This window comes from Leptodactylus fuscus, chromosome 7 (assembly GCF_031893055.1).
Source record: "Leptodactylus fuscus isolate aLepFus1 chromosome 7, aLepFus1.hap2, whole genome shotgun sequence".
NCBI classification, from domain to species: Eukaryota; Metazoa; Chordata; class Amphibia; order Anura; family Leptodactylidae; genus Leptodactylus; species Leptodactylus fuscus.
The window spans coordinates 122,805,851-122,820,584 of NC_134271.1; the positions used below are offsets into that span (position 1 = coordinate 122,805,851).

Sequence of the window (14,734 nt, forward strand, 5' to 3'; positions counted from 1 at the left end):
CTCTTGCAATTTTTTGAATACATTGGCAACTGGGTGTTACCACTCCTCTTGTCAAAGGGGTGTGTTCTTGAACATACTGGCTTTGTCAGCACTGATTGGACAGTGTGAGAGTGAGCAGGGACACGCCCCCAATTGGTAACACTCAACTGTCAATTTGTTCATAAATTTCTAGGAGGAATAACAGAGGTACAGAACAACAAAAAGTTCTTAGAAAAGATGCTACAGAATTGTTATTTTGTTTGGAATATATTTATTTATAATATATATATATATATATATATATATATATATATATATATATATATATAATTATGTGTATTTACTAACACGAACACGTCGTGATAGATGGGAGGTCCGCTTTAGACCCCTAGTACAGGTACTTTAATTCAAGATATGGGTCATTCAATGAGTTTCGTGCACATTTTATCTGCAAACCACAAAAATCAAGTTATGGCTCATGCAAAACAAACTGTATAAAGAACATACAGTACGAGTCAATAAATGAACTTCATCAGGATATAGACAGTCTGCTGTAAGAATGGGGAATTGTTATTACTGCTGTTTTAATCCATTACAAGACAGGCAGAGAATGCACCATATCAGCCTCAGTGGTGCACACTATGGGACAGATTTGGCGCAAGTTGATAGACATACCAGTATTAGAGACTTTTATCTTCCTTATGCCACCGGTTGGTTGACTTACATGATGATAATATTTTGGCCATCATTGGCTCATTTAAAGCCACACCTTTTTCTTTATAGCGCCGTTTTATTTTTCTGTACTATTGTTTGGTGAAAATTTTTGTAATACACTTTATTAACCTATTTTACTCACTTTTAGTTGAAAAAAGGCTCTAAAGTTCTCACTAGCGATGATCTAACTAAGCATTGGCAGGGAGAGTCTGTCCCTTGCACCTATGTTCTGTGTACAGATGTACAGGGAAAGCCAACTACAGACGGAAGATGGAGCTACAGATGGGGGAGGGTAGAATCTCTGAGGTGTGGGACAGCCTTAAGGCAATTTCAGGACACAAGGAAAAGACAAGGCACCGAACAGTAGGGGACAGGAAGTGGCTTAACGAGCTTAATCTATTCTTCAATAGATTCGACTCCAAGCAAATGCTCCCTCCACCAGCATGTCAGCTAACCGCCCTCCCCTCACACACCAAGACCCAACCCCCACCGACCTGCGGTCAACTGCAATCTGACTATCTGATCCTGCAGGAGTCTCAGGTGTGTAAGGAAATGAAGAATATTAGAGCGAACAAAGCGGGGGGACCTGATGGTATAAGCGCAAGAGTTCTTAAAATGTGCAGTGACCAGCTGTGTGGTATTATAACGCACATGTACAATATGAGCCTGAAGCTGGGGGTGGTACCTCAACTGTGGAAAACATCTTGCGTGGTACCAGTCCCAAAGAAACCCAACCCGATGGGCTACAATGACTACCGACCTGTAGCACTGACATCACACCTAATGAAGGTCCTAGAGAGACTGGTCCTGACACACCTACGCCCCCTAGTGAGCTCCGCTCTGGACCCCCTCCAGTTTGCCTACCGGCCAGGCATTGGGGTAGATGACGCCATCATCCACCTTCTTCACAGAGCTCTCTCTCACCTGGAGAAACCCGGGAACACTGTGAGAATAATGTTCTTTGATTTCTCCAGTGCGTTCAACACCATTCAGCCAGGGCTACTGAGGGAGAAGCTGAACCTTGGTGGTGTGGACCATCACCTGTCCAACTGGATCCTAGACTACCTGACAAACCGCCCTCAGTATGTGAGAGCCCAGGACTGTGTGTCTGACACTGTGATCTGTAGTACGGGGGCACCTCAAGGTACAGTTCTTGCCCCATTCCTCTTCACACTGTACACTGCTGACTTCAGGCACAACTCATCCAGCTGTTACTTACAGAAGTACTCCGATGACTCTGCTATAGTCGGCCTTATCACTGATGGCGATGATAGGGAATACAGAGACTTAAACCGGGATTTTGTTGAATGGTGCCAGCAGAACCAGCTCAGGATTAATGCTGGGAAGACCAAGGAGATGGTGGTGGACTTTAGTAAACGGAGAGGTGCTCCGACCCCGGTGGAGATCCAAGGAACATGTATTGAGATAGTCAGGACCTATAAGTACCTGGGCGTGCTCCTCAATAATAAACTAGACTGGGCTGATCACCTGGAGGCGCTGCACAGAAAGGGCCACAGCAGACTCTACCTGCTCAGGAGGCTGAGGGCCTTCGGAGTCCAGGGGACACTTCTTAGGGCCTTCTTCAACTCTGTGGTTGCCTCAGCCATCTTTTTCGGTGTGGCCTGCTGGGGAAGCAGTATATCAACCAGGGACAGAAATAGACTTGACAGGCTGATCAGGAGGGCCAGCTCTGTCCTGGGGAGCCCCTTGGACCCAGTACAGGTGGTGGGTGACAGAAGGATACTGTCTGTGGTGACCTCCATGCGGGGGAACAAATCCCACCCCATGTATGGGACCCTGATGGGACTTGGCAGCACTGTAAGCGACCGTCTGCTTCACCCCAAGTGTGAGAAGGAGCGCTATCGCAGGTCCTTCCTTCCAACCGCGACCAGGCTGTATAATCTACATCAGACCAAACGAAGAGCTCTCCGCACAGAGAACTAATGATTATGAGGATGACCATGAGGTCTTCCTCTTTCTCTTCTGTTTTTCCTTAGCTGCCATGGACTCCTAGTATATCTTCTCTTCTCAGCTTATCTGTGTCTACGTCTGTAACATATTACTCTGTACTATCCTGTATCTGTATTACTATGCTGCTGTAACACGCTGAAATTTCCCCAAGGTGGGACTATTAAAGGATTATCTTATCTTATCTTATCAGTTTCCAAAGGGGGTCCCTTAAAATAGCTGCATATCTATTTTTATACCACCTAGAACAGCAGTTCCTGTGTCATGTGAAAGCTGAGATTTTCAGCTACAAGTAGGTGGTATAAAGAGATACGACTATTTGAAGTGACCCATCTCCCTTTGTCACATCTGGTAATGCACCGTAAGTAAGGCTTTAGGGGACAGACCCTCCCTGGGAATGCTTAGTGAGAACTTTAGAGCCTATTTTCTACCAAAAGGAAATAAAATAGTTTAATAAAGTACGGTATATTACAAAAATGTTCATCAACCCTCCAACTACAAAAATAGCCAAAAAATATTAATAAAAAAGTGAAAAAATATTTACACTTTAAACCAATGAAATGGTAAATAAGCTATGTCTTGTAAGCCACACAAAGTGAGCTGAACACATCTGCCACAAGCCATGTATCCTTCCTACAACAAATTGAGCCATAATTCAGGTGCACGTACATCCCTCCATTATTTCTTGCTTGTGCACAGTGTTCACAATGGCGCAGCCTCCGTCCAGGATTACTACAACACAAATCGCTCCAACTAATACCAGCAGGATGGATATTCTGGATGTATGTACACACTCTGAGTTTTAGAAAGACAGACACCATCAATATCTTCTTGCTGGAAAACAGTCAGTGAGGAGAAGAATTATCTCCCTTTATTTTAGTGCTTTTTGCTGCCATAAAGTGGCATAGCAATTCTCAGCGGTGATCCGCGCGCCTGCCACGCTGCCAGAGCTGTGGTTACCATTGGTAATAAAAATAAAAGCTGTAAATCAACAAACTCGGGGAAAATGTTGTCATGTTTAAAAGCTTTCAGCCTTCATTAGTGTCTACAGGAACCAGCAGGGTCCTTCATCATCATCACTGGGCTGACAGGACAGAGCGCTGTATTAAAATGCTGCTGAGAACTGCTCACATAAAGCCAAAAAGAAAAAAAAAAGCCTTGATAAGTACTTCCCGGAGCAGAGTATAAATCAGTGGGACACAATAATCCCTAGTAGCGGCACTGCATCCTCTGTCTGCTGTCCTGCCAAATTCACATACTAAATTTTATGGAATGGAAAGACAAGGAGGCAAATGAACAGAATTCCATCAGCCATCGACAAGGCTTTCATATTAGGAATTAGAGATGTAAAGTATTAATATTGGAGCAGCTCTGTGGTTAGGGTTGTTGCCTTGCAGCACTGGGATCCTGGGATAGAATTTGATCAACTGCACGGAGTCTGTATGTTCCCTGGTGTTTGCCTGGGTTTCCTCCAGGTACTCGGGATTCATCCCACAATCCAAAGAGATAGGAGATTTGGATTGGGAGAATTAAAAAGGATTATTCAATTTTTAGTATTGATGTCGATATTAGATCTGCAGGGATCTGACACCTAGGACCACCGCAAACCATGCTGCTCACTGTGGCGAGTGTAGGTACTGCAGTCTCATATATCGATAGGACAGCACTGCAGTACCTACACCCACTTGCTACAGTTTGTACGGCAAGAGAGCAGCCCAGCTCATGGTATATAAACATATCCAAGAGTTGTTCTGTCTCGGTACAGCTGATCTGCAGGGTATGGGACGCCTATAGATCTAATATTGATGGCCTATCTTACTGGAAAGCGGATAACCCCTTCAATGGAGAAAGGGACCGAAATGAGTGATGGCAACCTTTGTACAATGTTGTGGAATATGTCAGAGTGATATAAATGAATAAAATTATATTGACTAAAGATGGAGACTGTGAATCTATGAATAAAAGGATATGATGCACATGAAATGCCATGTCTAACCTTATGGTATTGCTGGTTATGTAGGTGCATTCTGTGGTAGAAACGGGGCTCCTACCAGACCCCTTGAGTTGAAGGTCCCTTGCCATGTGTCATGTCATCCTATTTAATCCTCCCCTTAAACACAAGCATTTCTACAACAGCTAAATCCTTCTGTCCTGGGAAGAGAGAGTGGCTGTGTGTACAGTAACTACACCAGGAAAAACTTTTTTTTTTTTTTTTTTTTTTATTTGAAGGCCCATTTTATTAGAATCCATTCCCCAGCTCGAGATGTGTCCTTGGGTAGTACAGTGCTGAAATACATAGATTAAATGAAGAACACAAACAAAAAAAAGCAAATTTATTATACTAAATTACAATAGAAGAAAAGAAGATACTTTAACTTTAGCATATGAAAAAGTACAAACGGTAGGGCAACACGGTGGCTCAGTGGTTAGCACTGAAGCCTTGCAGCGCTGGAGTCCTGGGTTCGAATCTCACCAGGAACAACATCTGCAAGGAGTTTGTATGTTCTCCCCGTGTTTGTTTGGATTTCCTCCAATTCTACAAAGACATACTGATAGGAAAAAAATGTACATATTGATCCCTATATGGGGCTCACAATCTACAAGAGAAAGGAAAAGGTACAAATGGCTGCCAAAAAAAAAAAGCTAAATAGATTTATATTTATTCTTAGGCAGTTTTCTTCTTCTTCTTATTATTGTTTATTTATATAGCACCATTCATTCCATGGTGCTTTACATTTGGGGGTTTACATACAATACACAAAATATACAGGTAGACATAATACTAACAGTGACCGACTGGCACAGTGGGGTAGAGGGTCCTGCCCGCGAGGGCTTACAATCTATGAGGGAGGGGGGTAGAGACAGAAGGAGAGGTGGAGACTGTACAGATGGCAGTGCGGTGATAGTGTTATTGGAGGTTGTAGGCCTTCCTGAATAGATGAGTCTTCAGGGCCTTCTTGAATCCTGTGATTGTGGGGAGCAGTCTTATGTGTCGTGGTAAGGAGTTCCAGAGTATGGGGGATGAACGGGAGAAGTCTTGGAGACGGTTGTGTGAGGAGTGGATGAGAGAAGAGCGGAGTAGGAGGTCATTGGAGGATCAGAGGTTACGTGTGGGCAGGTAGAGGGAGATTAGTTCAGAGATATATGGAGGGGACAGGTTGTGGATGGCTTTGTATGTTAGTGTTAGTAGCTTGAACTCAATTCGCTGGGCTATGGGTAACCAGTGGAGGGACTGGCAGAGGGGAGCAGCCGATGAGGATCGGGGGGTGAGGTGGATTAAGCGAGCAGGACAGTTTAGGGTGGACTGGAGGGGGGCGAGGGTGTTTGCTGGGAGTCCATGGAGAAGGGTGTTGCAATAGTCTAAGCGGGCGATTATGAGGGCCTGGACGAGTATCTTGGTAGTTTCCGTGGTGAGGAAGGAGCGAATTCGGTGAATGTTCTTGAGCTGGAGGCGACAGGAGGTGTTGAGGGTTTGAATATGTGACTTGAAGGATAGGTCAGAGTCCAGGGTTACCCCACGGCATCAGGCCTGTGGGACAGGGGTAATTGTGGTTCCGTTAACTTTGATAGATGGGTCAGGTGGAGGGGCCATACGGGATGGGGTGAAAATGATGAACTCCGTTTTCTCCATGTTGAGTTTGAGAAAGCGGGAGAAGAGGAAGGAGGCTACGGCCGCTAAAAAATCAGGAACTCTGGCCAGCAGGGAGGTAATGTCTGGTCCAGAGATGTATATTTGGGTGTCATCAGCATAGCAATGGTATTGGAAACCATGAGATTCTATGAGTTGGCCCAGGCCAAGGGTGTAGATGGAGGGGTCCTAGAACGGAGCCTTGGGGGACACCTACAGAGAGTGGGCGTGGTGAGGAGGTGGTGTGCGAGTAGGAGACACTGAATGTGCGGTCGGTGAGGTATGAGGAGATCCAGGAATGGGCCAGGTCTGAGATACCAAGGGATGAGAGAATTTCTAACAGGAAGGAGTGGTGAACTGTGTCAAAGGCAGAGGAGAGGTCAAGGAGGAGGAGGACAGAGTAATGGCGCTTGGCTTTGGCGGTTAGCAGGTCATTAGTGACTTTTGTTAGGGCAGTTTCAGTGGAGTGCCGGGGTCTGAAGCCTGACTGTAGTCTGTCAAAGAGCAGGTTGGACAAGAGATAGGAGGAGAGTTCGGAGTGGACGTGTTGCTCAAGTAGTTTTGAGGCGTATGGGAGCAGTGCGATGGGACGATAGTTGGCTGGGGAGGACGGGTCGAGGGATGGTTTCTTAAGTATAGGTATGACAGTGGCATGTTTGAAGGTGGAGGGGAAGGATCCATTGGGTAGGGATAGGTTGAAGAGATGGGTTAGGGCCGGAATAATGACTTCAGTATAGCTTGGGGATGAGATGTGACTGGATCGGGTCAAGCGCGCAGGAGGTGAGGTGGGATTTGGAGATTAGGGAGGAGAGTTTTTCATCAGTGATGGAGAAGAAACAGGTCAGGGATGGGGAGCAGCGAGTAGTTGGGTAGAGGGGTTGTCGGGGGAGTAGGGTGAGACTGTCTCTGATGGTGTCAATTTTAGTTTTAAAGTAAGAGGCGAAGTCGTCAGCTGAGATAAGTGATGTCGGAGAGGGGGCAGGAGGACGGAGTTGAAGGTGGAGAATAGCTGTTTGGGGTTGCGAGAGAGTGCAGAAATGAGTGTGGTGAAGTAGATCTGCTTTGCGGAGGTGAGTGCATTCTTAATTGTGAGAACTGCCTCTTTGTAACTGAGGAAATCCTCCTGGGAGTGGCTTTTCTTCCAGAGGCGTTCTGCAACCCTCGAGGCACATCTCAGTTTTTTAGTCAGGTCGGTGTGCCAGGGTTGTCTATTGATCGGTCGGGCTATGGTGTTTGTGTAGGGAGCCACAGAGTCAAGGGCTGGGGTAATGCTGGCGTTATTGAAGGCAGCAGCGGCATCTGTGTCCTGAAGTAACCACACATTGAGGAAAAGCTGCATTTTTTGTGGCAGATTTTTTACAATTTTTGAGCCAAAGCTATGAGTGGCTTTAAAAGGAATGGGAAATATCTAGGAACCACTTAAAGGGGCTCTATCACTGGGAAGTCATTTTTAACTAATCATATCCTTGCATAGGCTTTAGAAAGGCTATCCCACACTTACCTTTAGTAAGTGGATTGCCTCAGTGGTTTCTGAATAAGACCATTTTTATTCATATGCTAATGAGCTTCCAGCCAGCACAGGAAGTTCCCAGCAGCACTCGTCTCTGCTATTATCTCCTATGTGTGTGTGCAAACAGGAAGCTGAGTCATCATCATCAGCAGCCTGTGCTGTATAACACCATAGGAAAAAACAGCAAAGTGGGTGCACTATGCATCATGCACCAGTCTAATTAGCATATGAATAAAAACAGACTTATTCAAAAACCACTGAGGCAATTTACATACTAAAGGTAGGTGTGGAATAGACTTTCTAAAGCCTATGCAAGGGTGTGATTAGTTAAAAATGACTTTTCCCAATGATAGAGACCCTTTAAACTTCTCCCTTCTGCTAAATCCATTGGCTCATAAACCAATAGTTGCAACAAAAAATTGTGGCCACAAAGACTATATTGTTTTAAAAATCTGAAAATGTATGTGGACATTTGAACACCAAAATCATTGGCTGAAGGGGTTAATGGGCTTCTTGTGAAATTGACCCTAGTGTATGTATATGCATTTGAGATTGCAAGATCCACTGGGAATGGGACCATCCATGTACCATGGGGCTGTATAATATAAATGACATAAAAGGATCAATGCTTCACATCAGAAAGCATGACTGGACCAGTCTACAGGAATCAGCGTCTTCTCTCAAAGATATATATATATATATATAAATATATATATATATATATATACACACACACATACAGATAGATGGCATTTAACCCACCCCTGGTAGACCTGCTTAGAGATTATCCTGCTTAATCACAATTGTGTTGGCATCTTGTCATGTTAATGTTAGCGTGATGTAGATTTAGTGGCAGTCACTGGCCACTGTTTGGCTGAACTGGTCACTCGAAAAATGAATGTGACATCATCACTGTAAAAAACACAGGTGACTTAGATTCGAGCACTGAGATGTTCAAAAACTACTAGAGACTATTTCTATATTTTACTGGTCTCCTACTGTTTAATGATTGAGAACATACAAACTCCTAGCAGATGTTGTTGCTGGTGGAATTCGAACCCAGGACTCCAGCGCTGCAAGGCTGCAGTGCTAACCACTGAGCCACCGTGTTGCCCCCAGGATCTGTCATTTGATACTACGGAGCAGAATGGATGAAATGATGCAGATGTGAACACACCGTCTTCAGTTCTCCATACGATCCTACAACTGCGTCTCTAGTAGCTTTGAGGAAGTATCACTTTCCGTACTGTATGTGGACTTGCCAGCATCTTATTTATTGCCCGGACTTTAATTGCACGTCTTAATTCCAGCCCAAATCAAGAACACCCCATGTGATTCCGGCATCGGCAGAACTACTCCGCTCTGCAGCTCCCTAGTAACTGGCTCCAGATGCCTGAGAGCTCATAGGTGCAAATACAGAGTCTTTATCATTTAAATACAAATATAATGAAATCTTAATGTGTTGCCCCAACCACTTAAAGACTACGAGCCCTAATTGTAACAATTAGCAGGCAAATGGAATGTGCTAATTGTTCGGAGTGGCTAATTGCTGGTGTGTGCCTGTCACTGGATGAAAACTGTATTTATCTTGCACCCCCAACCCCCAGACACCATCCTCGGCAAGAGCAGGGATTTTCAGGGTAAATGATAAAGAAGATATCTCTCCCGTGAGATCCCGGATCTAACCACAAGTTTAAACACTTTTTAACACTTTCTTGGCATTCAGGTGTTAATGGCGATAATCTGTAAAGTGGAGCTGCATAATATACCGTAGTAGAGGTACAAGCTGCCCTTGCGGTTTTCCTTTAGGATATAGCAGTAGCATTTATGGTAACGTCTAACTTTATTTGTTCGGTGGTAGATTTTATAGGAACAACATGACGCTACATAGCAGTCCCACTAGTTACTATATATATGTTTTGTATGCTGTAGAGAACTGACAAGACTGTTTTATGTCCCTTAAGGAAAACGGCTACGCTCCACTTATTTCTTAATCAAGTTCACGCTATTGCAGTGGCTTCTCAAGAACTTACAATGGACACATGCACAGGGTGTAGAACAATTTAGCTAGAAACACTTAACCTGACTATTTCAATGACCTTTCGTTTGAGCCTCAGCAAGTTATCCATCTGTACCTCCTACTGCTCCATCTGTACCACCTAACAGTCCCTGGATCACTGATCAGAATAGACAAGTCCACCTTTACCTTTCGTCTAATTTTGTTAAGAAATCCCATTTCTCACAATAAAGGTTCAATACAACCAGCTAGCCAAACTTTCAAAGCTGGTCATCCCGTGTCACTTATCTTATATGTTGAGCCAAAAGAAATGGTAAGGAAGGACACATCCAAATAAATTGGCATATCTGGCAGTTTTAGTGGGTGTTCCTGGGCAAAATAAAACAGAGCTTAAACTCTTTTTTTAAATATTCTTAAGTCATATTAAACTGTATATTCTATAATCGCCAGACCAGGATTTAAAGGGGTATTCTCATGTACCTTGCTCACCAGTCTTCGCTGCTGCAAAGACTTCTTTCTTCCTGGTTTTCGACGTCAATTGGTGGGCGGGGTTTCATATGCAAAGCTACACTGTCCGACTACCTCCAGTTCAGCTCCGCCCCCACATTAGTGTGTAGCTCCGCCCACCACATAGCATGATCCTATGGGACGACTGAAAGGCCTGTAACATCATCAAAGGTCCTATAACACTTGGATTTAGCTTGTTCTATATAGAGTCGGCTAAGTACTAGTGGGCTAAGGGACCAGATTCTTCTATCCACTAGCTTTTAGCCTGCTCTATATAAGAAAGCTATATCCTAGTCAGCAGAGGGACCAGGTCCTTTAGCCCACTAGGATTTAGACTGTTTTATATAAGAAAGCAGCACTCATTTCCCCCCTCCTTTATCTGAGAGCAGGAAGCTAGGTCATCTGTGGTGCAGACACAGGAACAGCTACAGACACAGGCTAGCACCCGTACACTTAGCCCCGCTTCCCTCCCCCTGAGAGCAGGCAGCTACATCACTTGGGAAATGAGCAGATAATCCCAAGGGCCATAGAAACACAGTGTCAACAATGAAGTGAATAACTTCATTACTAATAACTTCTGGAATAGCAGCATCGCTCCTGCCGCTGCTGGCTTCATGCAGGGCAGGAGCATAGCGATGTTGCAGGCATCTGTGCCAGCGTCTACACTCCCCGGCATCCGCTGTAATAGAGAGGCGGATGCTGGGGAGTGTAGACACCGGCACAGTCTGTATTGGTGGTCCCTTCCCCCCAAAGGGTAAACTACCCCCCTCCAGGCTCGCTCCCGTGCACTTAGCCCCTCCTCCCTCCCCCCCTGAGAGCAGGCAGATACATCACTTGACTTATGACCAGATAAGTCAAGGGATGTGTCCAAAAAAAATGAATAAAGTAAGATAGTGGACAAACAAAGCAGTTTTGCGGAAGCAGTGTATTTAGAAAGAGTCTTAAATCCACATTAACAAGCAGCATAGATAAGATCCTTGTTATGGGACAACCCCTTTAAAGCGCCCTGCATTTTGGGACTCATATCTTGGGAGGCAGTGTCATAACTTGAAGGATTACAGAGGGTACAGTGGCAGTGGGAACCTTATTGGGATCATAAAGTGTCTGTTCCCATTATGGAAAGAGGAGTATTATGAAGGATACATTATAGTTTGGGGGACTTGGTACAAATTTTGCATTGGGGCCCAGGAGTTTTATGTTCAACCTCTATTGGGACGAATATTATACCTGCACAATAAAATACATTGCTTTGTCTCAGACTAGCGTGTGACAAACTCAATAGGCAACTCCATCTGACAACTGTAAGAAGGTGACATAAAATACAATAAACATTTGGAAAAAAAAGTAATGGGTCCCATGGCAAACACTAATATATGGCCTACCCAGAATGAGGTATTCACATCATAGAATATCTTATTATATTTCAGTTAGTCAATGGCTTCCCCGTGACACTGTCATTAACTAATTCTATAAGGGTTCTCTTTGATGGTAGTGAGGAACCCTAGTAGGGGAACTATATCTCTCTATGCCCTTATATATATGTACACTATGTACTCTATATACAAAAGAGGTTATTAAAAGAAGACAACCAAAAAAACTATATATCTATCTGCTCAGCTCTTGCTCTATAACAGGGATAGGGAACCTTCGGCTCTCAGGCTGTTGTAAAACTACAACTCCCAGCATACATACTTGCTCTGCTGTTCTTGGAACTCCCATGGAAGTGAACGGAGCATGCTGGGAGTTGTAGTTTCACAGCAGCTGGAGAGCCGAAGGTTCCCTACCCCTGCTCAATAAGATGCCATCCACAGATCAGTTACCATGTACAACATGACAGGTCCCTTTTAATGAGACCTGATAGACTTCGCACATGTATCTATGGCACACCAGGAGATCATTTACACATTTACGTTACTGTATTATGAGAATACAGTAAACCAAAAAATCTCAGGTGTAAGCATCTGAAACGAATATGAAACCTATGAAGGGAACGTCTTCCTTTCTCCGTATCTCCCTGCCTGGAAGTAAATGGGTTAATGTGTCAGCTACACTGCAGGGTTTAAACTCCTTTTCAGGCTTTGAATCCTGCTGCTATAATCTGCCAAATGCCTTAATAATCCCAGACTGAGGGGGGAGTAGTTTTTTTTAGTGCGATTAAGCATGAATACGTACATGTGGGATGAATACTGGGACGTAGATTAAAGAGATGACACCATGATACATATTAATAAATGATCATAAAACATGACTGATGTACAGTGGAGGAAAGGGAATGGATGCACTTTTACTAAACGTGCGCTTAAATGTTTCAGATCTAAAGCTAAATTGTTATGATGATATAGAAATACTGTAGGAAAATCTGCAGATCAGTGATGTGTATGGTCCCGGCCTATACAAGAAACAAGCATTGGTCCTCCAGCACACAAGGACTGCAAGAAGATTTATATACAGACAATGCAAACTTTAACTTGTCTTGTTGTGTGACGCCACCTTTCAGCAAGTTATACGATTTAAAGAAGCACTCCAATCATTTCTTTCCCCCCTCCCCTGTTTGAATCTGTGAATACTATAATGGTACTTAACAACTCACTGACAGCTGTATTGTAAAGTTATGTGCTCTCCTCTGGAGCGCTGACCTCCTCTCTTCTGATGCATACAGTGTTTCCCATAAAACGTCTATGCAGACCTATGGGATTTAGATCAAGACTCTAATAGATCTAAGTAAGTGTGACCTCTTGTTCAGACAGGTAGCACTGTGTGCATAAGAGGATCTTAGAATAGGTAAGTGCTCCGGAAGAGAGAACATAACTTCTCAATAAAGGGACAGCATTTTTTTTTTTTGATGGATTGCTTGATTAGGTTAAAGACTGTTACGTCTGTGAAGTTAACGGACATCCCAACATGAGGCATATATAGCCACAATAGAAAGATACAGACCTGCTAAGATGCACAAAAGCACAGACTGCTTTTGTGTACAAGTAACGCACATGTACCCTTCACTACACTGCAACAGATCATCAGGGATGTTGCTTTTAAAGGGCTTTTTCGGGACTAATATTGATAATCTATCCTTAGCATAGGTCATCAATATATGATTGGTGTTGCACCCCTTGCCCCACAGGTAAGCAGCTCAGGCGAGTGCTGCTTCCACTTCATAGGCCAGGGATGTCACGTTTATTTGTCAGGTAGCCTTTTTGCAACTCAGTCCCATTCAATGGAATGAGGCCAGATTGCAATATGAAGCAGAGCGCCTACAAAATGTACGAGGATCTACTTGCTATTCAGTGAAGAAGTCACAGTGCTCACCCAATGCTGCAGTCTCTTAAAACAACTGATTTGTGGGGTGCTGGACCCTCACCGATCAGATACTTACAAGTACTTACTTTATTGCAGAGTATGATTTTTACTAGATTGCAAAATATACAAGTGGTTAACATATACCGTATATACTCGAGTATAAGCCGACCCGAATATAAGCCGACCCCCCTAATTTTACCACAAAAAACTGGGAAAACTTATTGACTCGAGTATAAGCCTAGGGGGGGAAATGCAGCAGCTACTGGAAAATTTCAAAAATTAAAATGGTCGGAGTTTTTGGGTGCAGTAGGTGCTGGGGAAGGGGAGGGGGTGTTTTGGTTGTGTTTGTCCCTTCCCTTCCTTTTTTTCCCCCACTTGGAATTCAGCCTGGCTGAACATAGGGTATCTGCAGTGCACCTATTAACCCCTTCCTGATGGAACAGGAGCACTGCAGATACCCTATATTCAGTAGACCGGGCACTGTCAGACACAGGAATACCTAATGTGTATGTGTGTCACAGTCATTTTTTACTTTTCTATGTATTCTAGGGAAAGGAGCAATTTAGAACATTTATCTATTTATTTTTTTGCACAATTTTATGGGAGATTATATACATTAATATTGTGGCTGTTTTTTTTTTTTGTTTTTTTTTTGCTGACTCGAGTATAAGCCGAGGGGGGCTTTTTCAGCCCAAAAACTGGGCTGAAAAATTCGGCTTATACTCGAGTATATACGGTAACCGTTTTAGTTTCCTGTACTTTCTAGAATTGTTTACTTCCAGGATAAAATAACCTCAAAAAAAATAAACTATCTTGGTATTTCATCTTGTCACCACTAGAGGGAAGTAGAATACATTGTCATATTTATATCCCGCTTTTAAAGGGAATCTTAGGATTCTTGTGTCTTGGCGGTTCAAGGACAAATTTCACCTTACAGAATCCTGCATTGTATTGGCGGGTGTGAAATGTATTAGTACTTTGCTTTGCTCTTTCTTCTTTAGGGCTGGATATAGAGGTATCATGTGAACCCTTTCAATTCGGCATGGTTTCTTAGGTACACCTGTTTCTTGTAAGTAGGGCTGGGTATACAAAAACAGGATGTTTAGGTCTTATT

General features: G+C 43.6%; 1 protein-coding gene across 3 annotated transcripts in view; it reads right to left on the reverse strand.

Annotated features, from left to right (window-relative positions):
• Positions 1-14,734, reverse strand: part of NOVA1 (NOVA alternative splicing regulator 1) — a 77,938-nt gene that overhangs the window by 11,543 nt on the left and 51,661 nt on the right. The gene's annotated exons all lie outside the window — the stretch shown is intronic.